The sequence below is a fragment of the Panulirus ornatus genome, chromosome 63, assembly GCF_036320965.1.
Source record: "Panulirus ornatus isolate Po-2019 chromosome 63, ASM3632096v1, whole genome shotgun sequence".
NCBI lineage: Eukaryota > Metazoa > Arthropoda > Malacostraca > Decapoda > Palinuridae > Panulirus > Panulirus ornatus.
In genome coordinates this window covers 2,767,730-2,792,736 of record NC_092286.1, presented here as the reverse complement: position 1 = coordinate 2,792,736, position 25,007 = coordinate 2,767,730, and the positions used below count along the sequence as shown (strand labels likewise).

The following is a 25,007-nucleotide window of genomic DNA, read 5'->3' as shown; positions in this document are numbered from 1 at the left end:
GCCCTTGTTTTTTGTTTGTGTTCATCCCGCACATCCTCCAGCTTTAGTTTCCCATCATACTTTTGACGCAATCATTTTCCTCGTATAACATCACTGTCTACCTTAGCTCTCCCAGGGTCAGGACTATTCTGTGAGCGGCAGCGCCATCCTTTTGCTCCGCCGCTCACACGATGAGCATGGGTGAGGTGCACAATAAGCTGGCCGGGGTTACCGCCAAAATTCACTGCTGGCGTCCGGTCGTCACTGTCACTCAGGCCTTACACTGATGTTTTATTCACTGTAGCCACCCCCCTTCTCTCTCTCTCTCTCTCTCTCTCTCTCTCTCTCTCTCTCTCTCTCTCTCTCTCTCTCTCTCTCTCTCTCTCTGTAGACAAAACGATAGTGAGAAAAAGAGCACAGGATATTTTCCTAACCAAGTGAAATTACAGAGAAGCTGAGATGTTCTACATGGAGGAGCCGAGGTGAACCTAATGGGGTCCACTGGGCAGACATTACTCAAGTTATGGAATGTTTAACATTATAATGTCGCCTACCTATACGCCCTGGACCTACGGGGACAGATATAGGGAAAGATACGGGTAAAGATGTGGGGAAAGATACGGGTAAAGATGTGGGGAAAGATACCGGTAAAGATGTGGGGAAAGAGAAATATGAGAGACTTTGACGCTATTGTTGACGTAAACCTAAAACACAAGAAGCGCGTTGACCAAACGGTGCAGTAAGCCAAATGAGTGACATGATAATGAGTGACATGCTAATAATGAGTGGCATGATAATAATGAGTGACATGCTAATAATGAGTGGCATGATAATAATGAGTGGCATGCTAATAATGAGTGGCATACATGATAATAATGAGTGGCATGATAATAATGAGTAGCATGATAGTGCGAGCTGTCACAGCGAGAGATGGGAAACTAATTATGAGAACGTTTAGTGTTTGCAGAAGAAAAACCACTGAACATTACCGTGTTGAATGGTTCTCAGTTAAACAGATGGAGATGGGCAAGTTGGATTTGATACAGAAACACTTTACTAGCAAAACTGATGGTCTGCACCGCATGAACTACCATGAGACTACCAGGGTTTGAATTGAACAACCTTCAGAAGACGAGAGACATGATTGACGATCTATGGACGGCAGGTGACACAAAACATAAACAATGACGTCATAAAGCTGACAGCAACGCAACAAGAATGGTAGGAAATCATCAGGTTGGTCGGGAGGGATCCCACGAGTAAACTTAAAAGACATCTCACGAAAATACTTAAATGACCCGCAAAGATGGAGAGATTATTTACTGCAACACCTGGAGAAATAAGAACCATGCTTAGAGTGATCATTGGAACATTAAGGAGACGACTAGACGCAGCTGATGTCAGTTCCAGATGATATTACTTAACTACTGAGTAGGCGTCACAGGGGAGAGATAATAGCATGCTTTAACAAGCAAGACAAGCGATGAGCGGTACGCGTTAGTCTTGGCTCTGCTACTTTAGGAAATTCTCGTCATAGTTGTGAGTAGGTAGGTATTTTCTCTCCCTACCCCACCCTCTCTCTCTCTCTCTCTCTCTCTCTCTCTCTCTCTCTCTCTCTCTCTCTCTCTCTCTCTCTAGACTTACACCCTACCATCTTCCTCTTCATATAATCTTAATCCTTTCTTCACGTCTCCATGTTCTGCTTACCTAAGTACGCCCTCTACACACCCAGGTACCTACAAGCTCACCTAAAGACAATCCTACACACCTACCAACCCACACATCCACCTACTTACTCACCTACACGTTCACCTACCGACCGTCCTATACGCTCAATTACCTACACACCCGCCTACTTACCCACTTAACCCTTTACCTCGACACTTATTTACCCACTTACCGAGTATCCTACACAACCACCAACCTAGTAACCTGCGCACCTTCCGCCAGTACTACACACACACTTGTCAGCCCTAAGGTAACCATGACCAAATATTCATCTGTTGTACCACATGCAAACTCTTGGTGTCTCAGAGGCTATTGATAAGTTAGCTGCAGTTGGTATGACAAAACTACTGATGAACTAGAAGCTATTGGTGAGACGAGACCTACTAGCGTTTGAAAAGCTTTTCATGAGTTAGCAGAAGTTAATAGTGTGTTACACTGTTTTGTGTTAGCAACTACCATATAACTACCATACAACTATCATATATGGGACATATTGCAATGTCAGAAGGTTAAAAACAATCAGCTATCCAGTATACGGCCTCGTCAGATCCTAATCAACAATTAATGTAATAGAAGAAAACCTCCCACAGCTAATATTGTAAACCATAAAAATGTCAAGAGTTTCTTACCATCCTACAAAATCCTCCTCAAGTGAACTAGGGTGATCCTTAACAAGCAAAACACAACAGACACTTACGTGTGAGAAACTACACCTAGCACATCCACACCAGCTTCTGCAGCACGAAGCCTTCACTGTATAAGGTAGAGACACATTCATACCAGCATCTTCAGCACGGAGCCTTCAAGCTATAATGTGAAGACGTTTGTTAGGAACTAGTGAGAACCAAGGACCAAGTTCACACGACGCTCTATTGTAGTCTTTGTTAGTCATCACCTCAGAGATTTAATTTTAATTGAATCCCATTATGACGGTGACATTAAGATACTTTTCAGTCGCAGTTTGATTCAGCTGACAATAAAATTTAGTTGAAATTAGAGTTTTTCTTCGTCTGAGGTTTTCATTGTGTGTGGCAAGACTGACATTCTTAACGCTAGAAGCACCGCCCTCCAACGTAGGGGTTCTGGATGTCTTAAGTTCTTTGGCTGACCCAGAGTTGACCTCCCCGCCTCTCTCCACTCTCACCTCTTCCTCCTCAACTTTCTCCATCCTGTTCCCATCAGGTCCATCATCCCCTTTCGCTTAGCAACAAACCTTTTCTTACCTGCTCTGTAAAGACCTGACCTTCAGGAAAACGCGTCCTACCAAGCAAGTTGCTTCAGACATGACAATATACGGTTACTACCACAGCCACTAACAAATGACATCTGCCACTTTCTCCACCACAACCATTAACAACACCACACCTGCTTCACAGTGTACCACTGCCAATGAGTACATCAAACTAGTCATGTAATTACCGATCCGTGCTGTGCGCCGAGTTGTGCACTCGTAACACACCAAGCTCTTGACATCTTTCTTCTACCATGGAACTCTTGGAACTTTCTCAAAAGACATCATACGCTGTTTCATAAGATACCTTCCCTTCCCTCCAATAATCTCATACTACAGAATTCCTACATTATGGTTTCTATATATTTGAACAGCTGTTCTCTGTCCTCATCGCTAGACTAATTCAAAAGCCTGCGGGATGTGAATGTCACCTCTTACTTTTCTATCTTCCATGATGGACATACCAATAGCCTCTACAGCCTCTCACTGTAACTTAGCGCTCTTAATTCTACTGCCATCTTTCTTGCCCTCCTCTACACCTTCTCTATACGTTCTTTGTGCATCTTTGATTGCGGTGACCAAACATGAGAAGCATATTCTATGTTTGGCCTTGTATAGGATGTAGACAGTTTGTTGAACACTTCCTTATCTATGTACTCAATGCGATTTTGATATTCATCAATAAACAGTTTTTCTTCTTTACAATTTTCTGAAGTTGGGGTTCTAGCGAGAGGATAGGCACAATGTCGACCCCCAAGTCCCTCATGAACACAGATTCCTGAAGCATACATACTGGTCCTCGTATCTATGCTTCCGTTCTTTGTGTTCCTTCCTCGTTACCTTTCACATACTAGAGTTGAACTTCATCCACCATTTATTGGACCAGTTCTGGAGTTTGTCTGGGTCCCCTTGTAAACTGATGCAATCCGTATCACCTCTTTACTTACCTCATGATCTTGGCATCATCCACAAACATAGTCAGGTGTAAGTCCCAGGATCGAACCCTGCAGCACGCCAACACTGACCCAAAGCAAAGACCCACTGGTGCCACACACACACACACACACACACACACACACACACACACACTAATATATGTGAGTATACATAAACATACAGGTAGAAAAAAACAACTCATCTCAATGTCTGAATAACGAGGTGCTCATCACTGTGTTAAGGGTAGACCCGGACATCACGAGGCCAACACACAACTAACCAGTAAAAAGCCTTTCACACCAACTCCACCTGAAGCCACGAAGCAAAAAACACGTCGGGTAAGGGGAGGCGGCGGTTCGCCCATAGTGTCTAGCGCCATAATATTTCCCCAACCATTGTCAGGTGTGCCAGACATTGCACCTCTGACCCAGTGCCACTCACAACCTTACATCACTACTCACATCCCTTCCTTCACCACTACTCACAATCCTACACCACTCGGCCGTATCCTCACATAACTGCTCAAAACTCTACACGACTTCACAGCCACCGTAAACCACTACTCACAACATGTATGCCTGCTTACAACCATACTCACAACACGGCATGCCTGCTTACAACCAGCTATACGTATATACACAACCAAATTGAAGTACACCACGTGACGAGGGAGGGAACCACAGGTCAAGTAGGACTGACTGTATCCCAGGTACCACTTGACCTTCATTATCTTATCATCATTATATCATTATTCATCCCCAGGACACCTTACTCTGGTCATCCCCAGGACACCTTACTCTGGTCATCCCCAGGACACCTTACTCTGGTCATCCCCAGGACACCTTACTCTGGTCATCCCCAGGACACCTTACTCTGGTCATCCCCGGGACACCTTACTCTGGTCATCCCCAGGACACCTTACTCTGGTCATCCCCAGGACACCTTACTCTGGTCATCCCCAGGACACCTTACTCTGGTCATCCCCAGGACACCTTACTCTGGTCATCCCCAGGACACCTTACTCTGGTCATCCCCGGGACACCTTACTCTGGTCATCCCCAGGACACCTTACTCTGGTCATCCCCAGGACACCTTACTCTGGTCATCCCCAGGACACCTTACTCTGGTCATCCCCAGGACACCTTACTCTGGTCATCCCCAGGACACCTTACTCTGGTCATCCCCAGGACACCTTACTCTGGTCATCCCCAGGACACCTTACTCTGGTCATCCCCGGGACACCTTACTCTGGTCATCCCCAGGACACCTTACTCTGGTCATCCCCAGGACACCTTACTCTGGTCATCCCCAGGACACCTTACTCTGGTCATCCCCAGGACACCTTACTCTGGTCATCCCCAGGACACCTTACTCTGGAGGAGTTGCTACAGTTTCACTGGTGCACCGCAGTCTCCAGCAGCATGAAATGGACTCTTCTGGTGTGAGCAGTTCCCCCGTGCGACTATAACCCTCATTCATCAACAGATGATGACACAACCTGGACGGGGTGACGCTTCACTCGTAGCATAACCACAAACGGGTCGATCCTTCCCTGGACTGTTACCACATGGAAGGTGGCTACTCCTCCTCTTCTGACTCTGCCTCTACACCTGGCTCTTACTCTCCCTTTCTGCGACATTTACGATCTCCAAACAGTATTCATGTTCCTCCTCTTCTGCTCCGCTTCTCCTCTGCTCTATCAAATCTCTACATGTTTTCCCTTTGTCTCTTCTCCAAGGGCAGTTGTGTTTGTGCTTCCTGTATGTATTATCAAAGCATCCATTGCTTGTCTCATGGATACTGAATCTCAAACTCTGAATCTATCTGGCTCAGGATTTATTTACCCTTTATAACTTCGCTCTCGTTCTTCGTGCATCCTCCCCTCTCCCCCTCCAGCTGTGAACAACTCTTTAGTACTTGGTATCGCGTGAGGAAGCACCATTCTCTACACATCCACGCACGCAAATCCTCTGTGCATTGGACGCCGCAAACATTTGTTGGCTCTACCGGGGATGATCCCGGTGAGATCAAAGCTTTTCCGTTTTCCCGCCTCAGCGATGAGGAACAAATGATTAAACGCCTAACACAAGTTCCTGGTCGTTATAAACACCTACACCACACATCTTTATTTCTGCCCGCTTAGGATCCTCCGACCACAACCTAATCCCTAATATTTCCGAGCGCACAAGACCCTCCCCTAGACCCACCTTGAAACGCCAACCCTAGCAGTTTGGGAGAGTTCAGTGGTCGTCCTTGAACAGCTACTGTACTGACTTTCGGGACCAGTACTACTTCGCTGGTCGGATCACCTCCCTCTGTCCTGACCGGAGGTCATCGCACAACCAGTCATGGTTTTATCGTTCGTGCTCTGATGCCAGACCCATCAGAGACAGGGTGAATGGAGGCAATGAAATTCTTCCCCTCTCCTGATCTCCCCGGCCTTCAGTTCTACTCGGAACCATTCCAGAGCTTTTCTTCGTATGGTCGAGCTCACCTTCATAAGAAAGTGTTCTAAGTTGGATCTTTCGTCTGCAGATGTATCTTCGTGGCCGTTAATTAAAAGCATCTTCAACAATTTCACTGGCAACTTTTACTCCTGGCCTCTGAACTGCTCAACCCATAGCAAACATTCAGATTGATAAAATCTTTCTTTTTCGTGACTTACTATCTTGTAAATCGACTTTGTATGAATCTGTATCAAATCTCCCTCACACGTTTATGACCTCTCCTATATTTTCCCCTCCAAAATATCTAAGTAGTTTCCTAGCCACAGTGGGCAAGGCGTATGGTGTGGACGACAAACTTATTCTTCTCCTAATACCCAAACTTTCCCTTGGATGCATGTCTTACTGCGGCCCATCTCTCACAAATAAGAGCTCTTTAACCTTCCAGCTATCTCCCACACTACTGCTATCGTAATTTCGATACTCTCCTTAACTTGATACTCTTCTTAACTTGACACTCTCCTTGACACTCTCCTTAACTTGATACTCTCCTTAACTCTCACTTTCTTAAAGACTGAAATCCAATAAATTCTTTCACATTACCAACATGGCTCTCACGTTGCAGGATCTACTGATGATCCCTCACGTTGCAGGATCTACTGGTGATCTCTCACGTTGAAGGATCTACTGATGATCCCTCACGTTGCAGGATCTACTGATGATCTCTCACGTTGAAGGATCTACTGATGATCCCTTACGTTGCAGGATCTACTGGTGATCTCTCACGTTGCAGGATCTACTGATGATCCCTCACGTTGCAGGATCTACTGGTGATCTCTCACGTTGAAGGATCTACTGATGATCCCTCACGTTGCAGGATCTACTGATGATCTCTCACGTTGAAGGATCTACTGATGATCCCTTACGTTGCAGGATCTACTGGTGATCTCTCACGTTGCAGGATCTACTGATGATCCCTCACGTTGCAGGATCTACTGATGATCTCTCACGTTGCAGGATCTACTGATGATCCCTCACGTTGCAGGATCTACTGATGATCTCTCACGTTGAAGGATCTACTGATGATCCCTTACGTTGCAGGATCTACTGGTGATCTCTCACGTTGAAGGATCTACTGATGATCCCTCACGTTGCAGGATCTACTGATGATCTCTCACGTTGCAGGATCTACTGATGATCCCTCACGTTGCAGGATCTACTGATGATCTCTCACGTTGCAGGATCTACTGATGATCTCTCACGTTGAAGGATCTACTGATGATCCCTTACGTTGCAGGATCTACTGATGATCCCTCACGTTGCAGGATCTACTGATGATCTCTCGCGTTGCATCTTTCACTCAGCCAAAATGGAATAGAACACCTGGCTTCTCAACTCTCCAGCTATCAATCACCTTCAACACCCCTGTGTCTTCTACCAAGTTACTTCCCTCTGCCTGTTATATAGGTATCTACCCCGGGCACTGCTCTCGTGAACTACCTATATGTCTCTCTAACACTAAGGAACACAGTCTTTTATACACAATTTTATCAGTTCAATGAAAACAGACTTTGAAACAGGTAAATGAATATCATCCAAAACATCAAACAAATATTCTAAAATCTGTAGTACCCGTCTGGCTACTGCTTCCCACAGCTTGTGTGATGATCAGCCGCCACACGAGGACTGAAGATTACGGTACCTTCTTCTCATGTTTACAAACACACGAGGAACTTTAATTTATCTATCATTTTTCCTTGTAATTTTCTTTTCCTTCATCCGACATAGCCATGATCACAGCGTGTGTCAGACTGTGTCATGTCAGTTACCATCAGAACAAGATCCCAACACCTGAGAACGCTGACCCACAACACTATACTGCGGTGAACTACACCAGAACACAACGCACATCTCCTGACACAATGTTGGATTATTACTCACACAACAAAGACCACACTGCTTACACAACCACAGACCACCACAAACAACCACAAGCCACTATTCACACAGTACGATGACATTACTTACAACCCTAGATCACTACCACAAGAACCAAAACACTATGATACTCACAACAATAGATAACTATCTTCACAACCCTAGAATGCAATAGTCTCACAAACAAATCCAGGTCACTTCGTGATAATTGCCACAAAAATAACGTTATTACAACCAGGGGAATCCGAGCCGTATGAACGTGGTGCATATTGTGATGACAGGATACGTCGTTAGTGATAGACAGACAGATACATAGATAATCAGATAGATATACATATAGGTATTGGCTGATTCACTGATAGATTCAGAGATGAGTAGATGTTCCATAGATAGATAGATGGATAGATACAGAATTTGATGACGTGATCTTTATGATGGTAGTCAGCTCTTGATGAGGTAAGAGAGTGTGGGTGGCGGCCACAGGGAGTTGGATGAACTGGTTCACGTCAGGATGTGTGAACACATACAACACAGACACGTCCTCTGTGTATGGTAAAGTGTTGAACAAATTAACAAAGTTAATGATTAGTGTCTGTGTAATTACTATCTCTCCTGTATGAGCAAGGAATCTAACACTCATGTGTGTGTGTGTGTGTGTGTGTGTGTGTGTGTGTGTGTGTTGTGTGTTTAATCCCATCTCTTAGTTTGACACAATACACAGACCGTTCACTGTTGTTCTTGTATTGGTACTTATATTCACCATTTTACCAACGTGCCTGAGACTTTTTCTGAGACCACACCACCTGGCCATACCACTTAACCACATCACCCGGCCATACCAACTAACCGCATCTCCTGGCCATACCACCTGACCACATCACCTGGCCATACCAACTAACCGCATCTCCTGGCCATACCACCTGACCACATCACCCGGCCATACCAACTAACCGCATCTCCTGGCCATACCACCTGACCACATCACCTGGCCATACCAACTAACCACATCACCTGGCCATACCACCTGACCACATCACCTGGCCATACCACCTGACCACATCACCTGGCCATACCAACTAACCGCATCACCTAGCCATACCACCTGACCACATCACCTGGCCATACCAACTAACCGCATCACCTGGCCATACCACCTGACCACATCACCTGGCCATACCAACTGACCACATCACCTAGCCATACCACCTGACCACATCACCTGGCCATACCATCTGACCACATCACCTAGCCATATCACCTAACCGCATCACCTGGCCATACCACCGAACCACATCACCTGACTATACCACCTACCACATCACCTGGCCATACCACCGAACCACATCACCTGGCCATACCACCGAACCACATCACCTGGCTATACCACCTACCACATCACCTGGCCATACCACCGAACCACATCACCTGGCTATACCACCTACCACATCACCTGGCCATATCACCTGACCACATCACCTGGCCATACCACCGAACCACATCATCTGGCTGTACCACCTACCATATCACCTGGCCATATCACCTGACCACATCACCTGGCTATACCACCTACCACATCATCTGGCTATACCACCTACCACATCACCTGGCCATACCACCGAACCACATCACCTGGCTATACCACCTACCACATCATCTGGCTATACTACCTACCACATCACCTGGCCATATCACCTGACCACATCACCTGGCCATACCACCTGACCACAAGACCACACCATCTGACCATAAGAACGACATTAAACCACAGTTGTTGATAGTAAACATGAAGATAAGTAACTTACAAGTAGTAGTGAGAGGAGTCCAGAGTTCTGTGGTTCTTGTTAACTCTTGATGATGTTGTGCGGGGCCTAGTGGATCACGTGAGTGTGTGGCACACTAACTGGCACAGTACGCTAGGTTCACTTAGAGGGTGGGTGGGTTGTGTTAACCAGGGGAGGCGGGGAGCTGCGGCAGCACACACCCGCCCCAGCAGACGATGACACCAACTAATTCAGACCCGGGTCGGACCATCATTCTCCAGCTTGTAACACTCTTCCTCGTTCATTGTGTTCTCTCGAGTATTCCCAGTCGTTACTTTAATACTTTCATTTGTACGCTGTCAGTACAAACTAAGGCGGAATACGACATGCGAAATGTGTGGTCATCGATTATCATCAGATTATGAAGAATTGGCAGTATTGTGTCGTGCGTCTGGCAGGTGTGCGAGTATGGGCAGTGGTCGCTGTACGAGAGTTGCCAAGGTCGTCTGCTTCCTCGGCGACCTCACCTCGTAACCCGGACGCAGTGATGCCAAGATTGACATCGTTCCTACACATCACTGACTTCTTTAAACATGTGCAACATTTTGAAATCCTAAACAAACTGTCACATTAGGTAACGTAACAAGGCCAGTGGCGTCATCCCCTCATCTGAGGACTGAGTACATGAGGAGTGCCACGAGAGGCTGACAAAATCCTGACCAGAAATTTACCAGAAACCTTGGCACCTCCGCCCGGACACAGTGCCTTGTTTTTGTTGCTTTGCTTCTTGAGCCTCTCACGCACATCCTGGTATTCTGAACAGCCCTAAGGTGATGATAACTTGTGGTGGATGTTACAGTAAGGAGGGTACCATTAGCCTTGCCCCCACCCCCGCCACACGCACTCACACCGCTACTGGACACACTCTCACCATCACTGGACACACTCACACCAGACCTGCACAGTCTAACAACACCACTGGACACACTCACACCACCTCGAACATATTTACACCAACGTCGAACACACTTACTCCTCGGCATAAATCATAAATGATTTTAACTCAAGACGAATTGATATCGTTACTTCCCAGAATAATAGACAAGTCTGACCTTCCCACAGCTCCAGCTTCACAGGTCTGACCTTCCCACAGCTCCAGCTTCACAGGTCTGACCTTCCCACAGCTCCAGCTTCACAGGTCTGACCTTCCCACAGCTCCAGCTTCACAGGTCTGACCTTCCCACAGCTCCAGCTTCACAAGTCTGACCCTCCACAGCAGCGGCAGCAGGAGGGTGGGGGTGGGGGGTGGAAGATCAGTACAACACATTACTGGAAGTTGAACCTTGATAACACCAGTGATGGGACCCGGGAAGAGTTCAGTAGTCATCCCTACGAAGCTTCCTTATTGCCTCCTCCTGGGAAGTGAGGGTACCACCTCCCTGGCCGGGATGCCTCACGTTGTGCTGAACGTATAGCAGAAGTTATCTTGTGGGTCTTGCATCCCATCCACTCCTGCTCTGATGTCAGTCTCGCCTGGGACAGTAGGCCTGGCCATGGAACTCCTCGGTTCCCCTGCATCAAACTCCGCTTTGCTATCTGTTAGGTGTCATTGCTGAGCTTTTCCTCATAAGGTCAATCACACCTTCATAGAGGGTTGCTTTGACTTCCTCTAGTGAGAATCTCTCCGGTCCTCACCCAGAAGCATCTCTAGTAACTTGTGAAATTCAACATTTCCTCTTCTCTCCGGGTCCGCTCAATCCGCAAGTCAGTCTCCAAGTGATAAACCGCTCCTTGTGTTACTTTATTTTCTTCTCATCTTAGTCTGGATAATTCTGCTTCAAATCCTGTGCCCTCGTCTTCTCCCGCTGAACCTCCTATAACATCTGCCATTCTTTCCTCACGTAAGGTCTGCTAAGTCCTCTTCCAGTTCCAGGTGGTCAAGGTGTATGGCCCAGATGGCATTCCTCCTCCAGTCCTATATAAGTGTACCTCAAAGCTGGCTCCAGTTGCTGCTCACCTGTTTCACCGCCATCCAAATATTTAGATTTTCCTTTCTCTTGGAAACCTCGGTTGGTGCAGCTCCTTCCAAAGAAAAGAGACTACTTTAATCCCTCCAGTCATCACCCCAGTGCGCTCACTTTTGCTGTCTCCAAAGTCTTAACAATTCTCCCGAACTCTCACTTTCCCCAGTACTTAGAATCCTATTCCTTCCTTCAGATTACCAGTGCAATTTTCGCCGTCAACTAGTTAGAGTTATAACTTCACAGTTCTGTAATATCTGTGTTATCTCTACTCTGTATTTTCAGCTGAATGGCTGCCTAAATTCGATAACCCGTTGTTTATGTATTCGTTTATTTACATACTTTCAACATTCCTTGGCTTATGGTTTCTCTAGCTGGAGGTGGTGGCCATCCTGAGTACCAGGGAAACAAGAGGATCATGAGTCAGGAGTAACGTGAAGGTAGAACGTTATATGCAACTGGTGTACAAGTTCTCAGTCTCATACAAGTATTGTAAAGCGAAACTAAGATCATATCAACCTGCGCTAATCTAAAACCTGCGAAAAAACAAGATACTTGTTTCATCATAACACATTTCTGAAACCATTTAGTGTTAAATGTCAGAAGAATTTCATATCAACGTTATTCTAAGTGACAATCAGCCTTACTTAATATAAACTTTATATCTCAGATAAGACAAAGCTTATCAAATGAGTTGTCAAGAATATGATATATGAAAGTCAATTCTCATGTTCATTTCAATAACCAAACATGGTAAATGTCGTCATCAGTATCATGAAACGAGACTTAGGGATGAGCCTTATGTGGCTGGACCTCACGTGCAGTGAGAGCGTGTATGGCTGGACCTCACGTGCAGTGAGAGCGTGTATGGCCTCACAATCATCTTGAACACCTGAAGAAGCTTCGTCTTCAAGACATTTTGGCTGATATTTAAGACTTGTCCTTGACAGATTTGATTCCCTGGTAATTGATAATTCTAATGCTCAGATAACCAACCAACCACCAGACACACTCACTACCACCAGACACACTTACTACCACCAGACACACTCACTACCACCAGACAAACTCACTACCACCAGACACGCTCACTACCACCAGACACACTCACTACCACCAGACACACTCACCACTACCACAGCCACCCACCGCCTCCAGACACACTCACAGCTCACCTCCACCAGCTGAACCCAAGCCAGTAAAGGATTCAAGGCTTAGGTGGTCAGTTTCTGCAGAGCGATTTATGTCCCCTCCTGAGGATAAGTCCCCAGACGATACTTGTGCTGCTGCTGCTGCCAGTTCCTGGTCCGTGTGTGTGTGTGTGTGTGTGTGTGTAAGGCAACAGACACAGATTCACATAAGCAGAGCCAATGAAATACATACAAAAGTAAAATGTCTGGTGGAAAAAGACACACACACTTTAACAATTAGACAGACCCGGTAGAGAGACAGTAACCATCAGACACATTCTCATATGTTGTAAGAACCTCGCAGGTCAGGAAGGTGCTGGTACCAGTGCTGGATCGCCAACAATGTGCACATGTGGACGGTCTTCACCTCGGGCTGAAGCACCAGTAGATAAGGAAAGCATCATTCAACCAGTATGTTTACTTGACAAAATGAGTGCAAAAAGCAGAATTAATTCGACAATGTCGCTGCCACGCGGCAGATACGGCCATTTCACATATGAACCTTTAAGTGTTATCCTCACCTTCCCTCGTTCGTAGCGCACCTAGTGAGGTGGGAGTGGTCACCAGGATCACCTACCCTTTCCTCCACCACCAGTACAGATTTCAGGCGCCATCACGCACCCAAGCGCTCGGACGTGCTTACCAGTCCCGCTGTGAGAGCAGAACAGGTAAGTAAAAGTAGAAAAGCCCCATTAGCCAATACCATTCATGTCGGGTGTATGCGGCCGGCAGCAGCCCGGGCTGACCTCGGTCACCCAGAGTGGAGGCAACATTGACAACAAGCCACTGCTCTCCCCATGTGTCCTCGCTCCTGCCACATATTCTCTCGGTAACCTTCATTCTCCAGCCTAACTTATTTCCCGCTAAGGGTTAAAGGTGCACATGGCGGGGAGGTCTTAAGTTGACCACCCCCTTCATATCTTACTTCAAGATCTACTAAACGTTAATCTATGTCTCTCTTGACCTTACTTGGTCCTCCAAACCTAATTTTCTTTGTACACTTTCTTGTTCGTTATGTCGCGGGTAGTCCAGGGTAGTCGTGCTGATGTAACCAACTGAGGGAAATGTGCACGTGCCGAGGGTGGGATGTGCTCGGTGAGTGAGGGAGGCGCCATCTTCACTCACTGTGGTGATGAACCTTGGGGGGGGGGGGGGGGTGTCAACCATACTGCTCACCCCCTGTGCAGGATCATGACCATCATGAACGCTCCTGATGTGGACCCACAGTTTTCACCTACATTCCGAGATTGTTTAAAGCTTATATATATATATATATATATATATATATATATATATATATATATATATATATATATATATATATATATATATATATATATATATATATATATATATATATATTGGAAATGATCATAATTTTGCGCGTGATCAGGTATATTCCTATGAGTCCACACGGGGAAAATGAAACATCGTTGTTTCATTTTCCTCGTGGACTCATTGGAGGTCTGTATGTTCTATGAAAGTGCGCGTTCATATGCACTTTGGTCGTACTCATATACCTCCGTGTTGTACAGTTAGGTTGGATAAAATGCTATCTACTGGGAAATGACCGTTGGAGACCCCGTTGCTCATCAACATGAGACGAAGGGTGTTCGGGTACATAGTATTCGAATAGTCATTTCCCTATTAGGGGCGATCATAGCCTCGTGGTAGCGCTACCGCCTGTTGCACAGGAGTCCCGGGCTCGATCCTGGCTATTGGATGTTTGTATGTTCTATGAAGGTGAGCGTTCGTATGCACTTTGTTCGTGTATATATATAGATATGTATATATATATATATATATATATATATTTTTTTTTTTCTTTTTTAAACTATTCGCCATTTCCCGCGTTAGCGAGGTAGCGTTAGGAACAGAGGACTGGGCCTTTGTGGAATATCCTCACCTGGCCCCCTCTGTTCCTTCTTTTGGAAAATTAAAAAAAAAAAACGAGAGGGGAGGATTTCCAGCCCCCCTCTCCCTCCCCTTTCAGTCGCCTTCTACGACACGCAGGGAATACGTGGGAAGTATTCTTAATCCCCTATCCCCAGGGATAATATATATATATATATATATATATATATATATATATATATATATATATATATATATATATATATATATATATATATATATATATATATATATATATAGATATAATGTGTGTGTGTGAGTTTCAAAACAGCTTTGCCCTTCCAAAGAAAGAGCGGTGGCGGTACTTAAGACCAGTGTCAGTGTCAGGGACCACAGCTTGTCTCCGACACCCAAGATCAAAATACCAGTGTCCTGCTCTAGCGCTAGTGTCTGGAAACGTTGTTGATACAGCTGGTGGCCAGGACCACAGATGGTGGCCGTGGGTAACACCGTCCGGGACCAAGGGCAGCACCCTGAAAAAAAAAAAGGACCAGCGGGAGTGTCGGCACTGGGAGGGTAAGATGGGTGGGAGTATGTTCACTGGCGGCTCACAAGTACCGGGTGTTGCTGCTTCCGGCACTCCGCCAGCGAGGCAAACCAGAGTAATTGGTAAGTTTTTCTGTCCGCTTTATAGGTGTGAACATTTCTTAACTGCTTCAGGTGGAGGCCGCAGCTATCATGCTGAGAGCTGAGACGGCTGAAGAGATGGAAAAATATTCATGTTTACGGTGGGCGACGTCTTGTTCCTGGTGGGTAGTTACTCGTCCACTTGTGTACTGGAGGGTAACGTAGGAGTTACCTCGCACGCTCAGCTGTAGTTACCCAGCTCTACCATGAGTTGCTATACAGTTCAAAGATTGAAAGACCTTGGGGAATGTACTGAGAGGAACTACATAGTACATTAAGAAGCATTACAAGGCTCATGAACCGTTCAGACACTGATGATGTAAACAAAGATTGTGTTGCAGGAATCAGTAATGGCTGAATTCTTTTATGTATTCATATTTTCATCATTGAAACTCGTCATGTTCTCACCATCCCAGCCATGGTGGACTCGATGTTTCTTAAGTGAATGGAACAACATGATATACTCCTGTGCTCTTTTCTTCCTTTTTTCTTCTTTCGGAGTTGATGAGGCGACACTGGTGTGTTCTGATTGATATTCTTCATCAGTTACTTTAGTACAGTCAAGACTGCTTACTGGGTTACCTCTTAGTATGACGAACAAGTAAGAAGCACCTCCTAGCCTCCTAAAGGGTCACCCACGTCTCAAGGACCTCCTATACTTGGAAGGCTCACCTACGTTTCAAGGATATCCTGACCTCCTGAAGGGTCACCCACATGCCTCAAGGACCTCCTGCAAGTACAGAGAACTACTGTGTACCTAGAGGGCCGCCTAGTTACCAGAAGAAACATCTGGTCACTAGGTGGACCACCTGAAGGGGCACTCAGCTATCTAGGGTACCATTTGGCCATCTGGAGGATCACCTGGCACCTGTGAGATTACCTGGCCACCTGTGAGATCACCTGACCACCTGGATGATTAGCCAGAGGATCATCCGGCTATCTAAAGGAACATCTGACCACCGAGTGGATCGTCTGAACACCTGCAAGATCACCAAACCACCTAGTGGATCACCTGACCACTAGTGAGATCATCTAACCACCTGGAAGACCACCTGATCACCAAGTGGATCACCTGGCCACCTAATGGATCACTTGGTAACCACTGGGATCACTCAACTATCTTGAAAATCGCCTGGCAATCTGGTAAATCAATTAGCCACCTAAAAGTATCCCCTAGACATCTGCTGGATCATCTGAACACCTGGATGTTCCCCTGGCCATCTGGAGGATCACATAGCCATCTGATGGATCACTTGGCCACCTGGCCACCTAGTGCATCACCTGGTCGTCTGGAAGGATTATCTGGCCAACTAGGGGACCACCTGACATATGGGAAGATCACTTGGCCACCTGAAAAATTACAGATGTAGGATCACCTGACCACCTGAAAGTTTAGGTGGCCAGGCCACACGGCGGATGGTGAGGGGTGAGGGGCAGGCAGGTGACCCTGTGGGAACTGTGGCGGCCATACTGAGCCACACGACCCGGCCCCGGGCAGCCGCTGACCTCGGCTGAGGAGGGGGAGGTGACCTAGTGGGGTAGGTGGCCTATAGGGGGAGGTGGCCCTGAGGAAAGATGTAGTCTGGGAAAGGAAGGGGGCCTAGTGGAGGGAGGGAGGGGGGGGGGGCCTGAGGTGGGGAGGAAGCGCATCGTGGGGAGGTGCGTGATGATCTGGCTGGGGAAGGACCAGGCGGGGAGGTACACCATGTCTGCTCTACCTCCCTTCCCTCACCAAACCCCTTCCCTCACCAAACCCCTTCCCTCACCCAACCCCTTCCCTCACCCAACCCCTTCCCTCACCCAATCCTTCCTCTCATCTCTCTTAGCTCTCTAAGGTGGTGGTGGGGGTGTGGGGACAGAGGAAGCTCGGTGGGGGAGGGTGGCCTGGTCGGAAAAGGGTGCCTGGTGGGGAAAGAAGTTTGGGGGGTGGGTAAGCAACCTCGTAGGGGTAGGAGGGCTGGTAGGGGAGGCGACCTGGTGGGAGAAGGAGGTAGAAAGTGGGGTGAAGTGGCGTGGCACGCGGGACAGTGGGGAGAGGCGGGGGTGTGGTGTGAGTGTGGGAAGGCCTTGCACCTCGGGGAGAGTCAAGCTACAGTCATGCTCCACACAACATCATCAGTTGTCACCAATCTTGGTGAAGAGATGACGCAAGGAGGGAAGGTGGCCCTTCACGAGCAGGGGTGAGGCCAGCTGTGGTGTCACAGGCAGGGGTGAGGCCAGCTGTGGTGTCACAGGCAGGGGTGAGGCCAGCTGTGGTGTCACAAGCAGGGGTGAGGCCAGCTGTGGTGTCAGGGCCTGGGTGTGGCCAGCTGTGGTGTCAGGCAAAAGCGCATGTAGCTATTCGCACGGTACAGGGAGGGGAGGGGAGGAGGGGGGAGGGGGAGGGGGTGTATCTCTTGAACTTGGTGACCGTCAGCCAGTCCTTCAGACGCGTCTGTACAAAGTCAGTACCTACAGCTTCATCACCTGTACCCCCCCCCCCTTAATACAATGATGGGACAACATCATTTCTTTTCATCTTTACAACACGTTTCTTTCTCAGCTTCTCGTGATGCTTCCTGGCTACCGAACCGTTCCATCTTTCGAAGAAGTTTTTACAGTCAACATCATGCTGGTTGAGAATCCTAGGCGTTATGAGCAAATCATCTCTCACTCTTCTTTTTTCGAAAGTTGCCAAATTCATGGCCTGTTACTTGACTGTAACACAACTTTCTTATACTCTAGTACTGTTATTGCCCGTCGGTGGACCTCCAGTGTTACGTCTTTGTACATGGAGAGAGCAGAGTATCTTAGTGTCTGGAAAATTCCTTCTTTCCTCGAGCAATTAGCTATGGAGTTCTCTCACTTCTATTGTCTTTCCTTCTTCACATAGTCTCTCTTTCTTTCAGACTCGGGTAAAGCCTCAGACACCTGCTGAACATCTCACTAACTTCTACTTTCTGTCTCTCAAACAATTTTCTTTCACTCGAGATGGCCTTGATCGGGGCATGTTTATCCATACCACGTCACTCATATTTGTTCCGACCACGTCAGTCACTATAGAAAAAATGACATTTTATGTACACGCAACAATCATCATCTTCATGTACACACACACACACACACACACACACACACACACACACACAACAGTCAGTAAAATCAATTCTTAATCATACAACATGAGCATACTGGTGCGACCCTTAAACACGACGGTACGACACTTGAACACGACGGTACGACACTTGAATATGACAGACTGGCCTTTGACCTAACCCTTCCGGGTCAGGTGAAAAGCTAAGCCATTATGCTCCTGGATCATACTGTTGTGCTCAAGGGTTGCAGAATAAGTGGACAGTAGTCGTACAGTCACGGTCACGGGATCGTACAGTCTCGGTCACGGGGTCGTACAGTCACGGTCACGGGATCGTACAGTCTCGGTCACGGGGTCGTACAGTCTCGGTCACGGGGTCGTACAGTCTCGGTCACGGGGTCGTACAGTCACGGTCACGGGGTCGTACAGTCTCGGTCACGGGATCGTACAGTCACGGTCACGGGGTCGTACAGTCACGGTCACGGGGTTGAGAGACAATACAGTGGTGGTGGCGGTGTTCGTGTGTGGAGGGTGCTGCCGTGCACGGAGGACAGATGTATTTCCTGTTTCACAATAATGTTCTCCTGCAGGTTAGGTGTCTAAATAAATTTCTTTATATTACTACTCTTGAACTCTTTCTCTACTTTGTGTTCTGACTTCCCTGCTCTGTTGCACATAGACTGAAAAGACTTTCAAAGTTGTTTCAAACCCATCACTTGGCCTTTGACCATCACATTTGGTTCCAGTGTTAATTCATATTTTCCTATCTCGACGTTAAGAACTCTCACGATTGTCCTGATGGAGGCAGTCCAAGGTGAAGCAAATCGTTAGTTCTTAGTGTATCTCAAATTACACCTCCAGTAATAAACTTCATCTATAACTTTGAGTTTTCAAAATACACAATGAACATTTGAAGGTGTGTCTGTAGGTCAAGTATCCTGTTATAAGACCTCAGGTCGTGTATTCACGTGGTCGCTACACTTAACATTACAATAGAGAGAAAACCTGACATGATTTGGAGTCATGGTGGTGCTGGTAGCGTACGTGGGTGCAGGGTAGGAGGTGTGGAGCAGGGGGAGCGGAGACCAAATTATGGAGACGTGTGGTCTCGAGCGGTAATCTGTGGCCACAGAGACCCAGGCATCTGGTGTATGGCAGCCAAAAGGTAATGGTTTTTGTTGTACAAAAGCACGACGAGAGCGGGAGGCGCGGGCTGCGGTGAGGCAAGCTGGGTTGGGCAGGAGAACAAGGGCGGCACAAGCTGGTTTTCCCGTACAGCTGACACGACCGTTGAGGCTCGGTATGTGTGTGTGTGTGTGTGTGTGTGTGTGTGTGTGTGTGTGTGTGTGTGTTATAACCAACTGTAATCTCCTGCTTGTGGTTACAGGGATAACTGTCACGCCTGTGACACTCATCTCTAACCTTTCATATGAGATATACTCTTGACTTCCAGTGGTCACTGGCTTCACCTCCTGAGGTGTTTGCTTGTTCCTCTGGTTTACTTTTCTCGATGAGGTAGGACGTCTCTCTCTCTCTCTCTCTCTCTCTCTCTCTCTCTCTCTCTCTCTCTCTCTCTCTCTCTCTCTCTCTCTCTCTCTCTCTCTCTCTCTCTCTCTCTCTCTCTCTCTCGCTCCCCTTGCTTGATACTTGGATTATGCTTGATTAGAGCTACCATCTTCACACAAGAGTGTTTACCTCTAATGAATTTGATTGTTAGGAAGATGTACGTATTAGACACCAGTGAACCACTAACTCAATATGATCCTCGCGAGAGAGTTATGTCGGGGTTTCGATTGCCTCAGTGTAAACAACTGACACGTTACTCGCCACTTCGAGTGTTGGAGTTGTGACCCAGCCGACCACAGCGACTAACAATTTCCTCGAGGGTCAGAGGGGCGATCGCCTGACCGACGTGCGTCACCACAGCCTCCTGTACCAACCAGTGATGTACAGGGACAACAACTGTCCTACACCTCCTACTGTGAAGGTTATAAACAATCCATGAACAAATGCACAGTTAATCCAGTAAATGTCACCTACCATATTGCTGTGAGGCAACCAACGTGAACATATTCCACACTTAATAATGCTCATCATTAAATGCATAATATATGTCAACACATCACTGCACTCCAACAGGTATGTAACTTTACAATACTCAGTGTTCTCCATTATGTATGTATGTCAACACAATACTACTGCAATTCAACCAATATGTAACTTTACATCACGTAATGCTCAACGAATCACTAATGTATAAACCATAACATTAACTCTAGACCTTCGTTTACTGTGTAGACACACTTCAGTCATGTACTCATCCTAAGGGTAGATGTAGCCAGCCTTGCCTTCATCTCGATCTAGTGATTGTTAGCTAGTTACTGTCATGATCCTCAATTACCTTATTCCTCAACTGTGTATTTTTAGCCGAATGGCTGCCTGGTCAGTAAACCTTTTCTCTCTCTATCTATTCGTTTATCATCAATCCTTCCCGATTCTTCTTAGGTTTAGCTTCTTGTTGCTTCCACTGGCTGAACGGTTTTCCCGACTCAAGCACTTCATCAACCTCCGAATTATCAGAACCCAAGATGAACCTGGACGTTGCAGTAATGCCTCCTCTTCTCTATCTCTCTTGTGTCAGTGTTAAAGGCTCTACACATACAACCTCCTACTTGCTGTTTAGTTTTCCTCACTTCTAATACGTTGTTTGTTAGGCATCTATCAACTCTCTTCACCAACGATCCTTCAGTTAGCTTTTGATACTTTTTATCTAGATACACACAGACAAAGTATTTCAATAATAACCTGGTTGAAGGGTACACATCTCCGGGCAGTTTAGAGCGAACAGTGTTACCGGTACAGTAGTATACATCGACATAGGAGGGTGTAGCCAACAGCCGATGACACATATTCTAATTCTGGCCAAACATAAGCTGAACATGTTTTTCTGAACATTTAGTGTTCCTGTACTTGAAGGCTATTTTTCACAATAAACAATATATTATTTACCTCCAACAGTATCCTTCTAATAGAATCCTTTGTTGGCAGAGTGGACATTATCTCAACCCTTGGTTCCTTTCTCAGGAAGGTTCGTGTAACATACTCCCGTTTGGTAAACAAAAAGTCTGTCCTCGTCCGACAGTGTCTCATCTTCATTATTCTAAATTTGTTTGGAGTGACCTTCACCGGCCAGGCTTCAGTGTAGTGCTGGAGTCTGTCCATATCTGTGGCAGTCTTGATATGATCATCGTTCACCTCATAAGTTACAAGTTAAAATGAGCTCCAGTAATGATGCTAAGGATCTGCCCTTGTGACCCTAATGTGACCAATGACCTGCTGATGCAGGAAGGTTATCCAATTCGTTCTTAATGCTTCTATCGAGGCAGACTCAACAGACATGGATAGGCAGTGAACAATCCGGACACAAAGACAGACAGACAAGAAGTCATTTACATAAGAAAGTAAACAGACAGCAATGACAGCCAGGCCAGGAGACGGAGTCAGTCAGACAGCCTGACAGCTGGGCAGTGCAGCAGACAGCCTGACAGCTGGGCAGTGCAGCAGACAGCCTGACAGCTGGGCAGTGCAGCAGACAGTTTAACGTGAACTCGTCATGGCAGGTTCGCCCAAGGTAATCATTAGTCCCGGCCGGTACGTATGTTGCTCCTGGATGCTAATAATTACTAATTGTGTCTTTGGTTCTTACCCACGCCCCTATCCCTATCATAATACTTCATAATTACCCTCTCTGCCCTCCTCCAATCCATACTGACATTTAGAGAAGTACCAGATTTCCTCTCAAACTAAGAGCAATATTTTCACATATTTCCCACATAACTGTGTCCGGGAGCCGGGCATCTGTAGCCGGATGTCTGCCCTCTCTGGCTGAGCACATCCACCCAAAACAAATTAGTTACTTGTCTCCCGGAACTTGCCGTGTCCACCCAGACAGACGGGATCATTTACGGTAAATTGTTTATTAGGAAGTGGCCGCACCTACAGGGGATTGTGGTGGGTCCTGGTACACCTGGGAGGGAAGACCAGTATGTTACAGTGTCTGGGAGGGAAGACCAATATGGTACAGTGTCTGGGAGGGAAGACCAATATGGTACAGTGTCTGGGAGGGAAGACCAATATGGTACAGTGTCTGGGAAGGAAGACCAATATGGTACAGTGTCTGGGAAGGAAGACCAATATGGTGCAGTGTCTGGGAGGGAAGACCAATATGGTACAGTGTCTAGGAGGGAAGACCAATATGGTACAGTGTCTGGAAGGGAAGACCAATATGATAGTGTCTGAGATGCAAGACCGTCATGGTGCAGTGTCTCTAAGAGGCAAGACCACTATACAGTGTCCGGTAGGCAATAAGACTATGGTATAGTGTCTAGGAGGAAAGACTCTGCACCACAACACCTGCAGGAAGTACGAGACGTGGTCCAGCACAAGAGACAAGACAGCCCAGTGGGAGGAGAGTGCTTGGTGCCGGCCGGTAGTGAGCTGCACGATACTGTTGTGGCACACTGGTCTGGTGCAGAGAGACCAGCTCGAGACGTTGCTCTTGTGAGAGACCAGAGTGACACAACGAACTTGGGAAGGGAGAATGACTGGCCCGGAGACCACCACTGAGATGAAAAGACCAACGTGTCACAGTTGTGTGGGTCAAGGTTAGATATATATGAATATATATGACACTCAGGAGGCAAACAACGGAGGACACGGCAGAAGATCAGAGGACAGATGAGCCACACCACCAGCAGAGAGGAGCATGGTATATCAGCCACACCACCAGCAGTAACCCTAGTTCCTCACCAACCCCAGTTCCCTCACCAACCCTCAGTAACCCTCTGTGGAAGGTATTAAGAATATATGGTGTAGGGGGCAAGGTGTTAGAAGCAGTGAAAAGTTATCATCGAGGATGTAAGGCATGTGTACGTGTAGGAAGAGAGGAAAGTGATTGGTTCTCAGTGAATGTTAGTTTGCGGCAGGGGTGTGTGATGTCTCCACGGTTGTTTAATTTGTTTATGGATGGGGTTGTTAGAGACGTGAATGCAAGAGTTTTGGAAAGAGGGGCAAGTATGCAGTCTGTTGTGGATGAGAGAGCTTGGGAAGTGAGTCAGTTGTTGTTCGCTGATGATACAGCGCTGGTGGCTGATTCGTGCGAGAAACTGCAGAAGCTGGTGACTGAATTTGATAAAGTGTGTTAAAGAAGAAAGCTGAGAGTAAATGTGAATAAGAGCAAGGTTATTAGGTACAGTAGGGTTGAGGGACAAGTAAATTGGGAGGTAAGTATGAATGGAGAGAAACTGGAGGAAGTGAAGTTTTTAGATATCTGGGAGTGGATTTGGCAGCGGATAGAACCATGGAAGCGGAAGTGAATCATAGGGTGGGGAGGGGGCGAAAGTTCTGGGAGCGTTGAAGAATGTGTGGAAGTCGAGAACATTATCTCGGAAAGCAAAAATGGGTATGTTTGAAGGAATAGTGGTTCCAAAAATGTTGTATGGTTGCGAGGCGTGGGCTATATATAGAGTTGTGCGGAGGAGGGTGGATGTGCTGGAAATGAGATGTCTGAGGACAATATGTGGTGTGAGGTGGTTTGATCGAGTAAGTAATAATAGGGTAAGAGAGATGTGTGGTAATAAAAAGAGTGTGGTTGAGAGAGCAGAAGAGGGTGTTTTGAAATGGTTTGGTCACATGGAGAGAATGAGTCAGGAAAGATTGACCAAGAGGATATATATGTCGGAGGTGGAGGGAACGAGGAGAAGTGGGAGACCAAATTGGAAGTGGAAAGATGGAGTGAAAAAGATTTTGTGTGATCGGGGCCTGAACATGCAGGAGGGTGAAAGGAGGGCAAGGAATAGAGTGAATTGGATCGATGTGGTATACCGAGGTTGACGTGCTGTCAGTGGATTGAATCAGGGCATGTGAAGCGTCTGGGGTAAACCATGGAAAGCTGTGTAGGTATGTATATTTGCGTGTGTGGACGTATGTATATACATGTGTATGGGGGTGGGTTGGGCCATTTCTTTCGTCTGTTTCCTTGCGCTACCTCGCAAACGCGGGAGACAGCAACAATATATATATATATATATATATATATATATATATATATATATATATATATATATATATATATATATATATATATATATATATATAATTCAGAGTC

The 25,007-nt window shown here is 46.6% G+C and overlaps 1 protein-coding gene across 2 annotated transcripts in view; it reads right to left on the bottom strand.

The window, feature by feature from the left end:
* Positions 1–10,290, bottom strand: part of LOC139745951 (uncharacterized) — a 35,013-nt gene extending 24,723 nt beyond the window's left edge. For both annotated transcript variants that reach the window (XM_071656670.1, XM_071656674.1), the window contains exon 1: positions 10,059–10,290. The gene's annotated coding sequence lies outside the window, so the exon portion shown is untranslated. The remainder of the gene's footprint in view (positions 1–10,058) is intronic.
* Between the last annotated feature and the right edge of the window lie 14,717 nt (positions 10,291–25,007).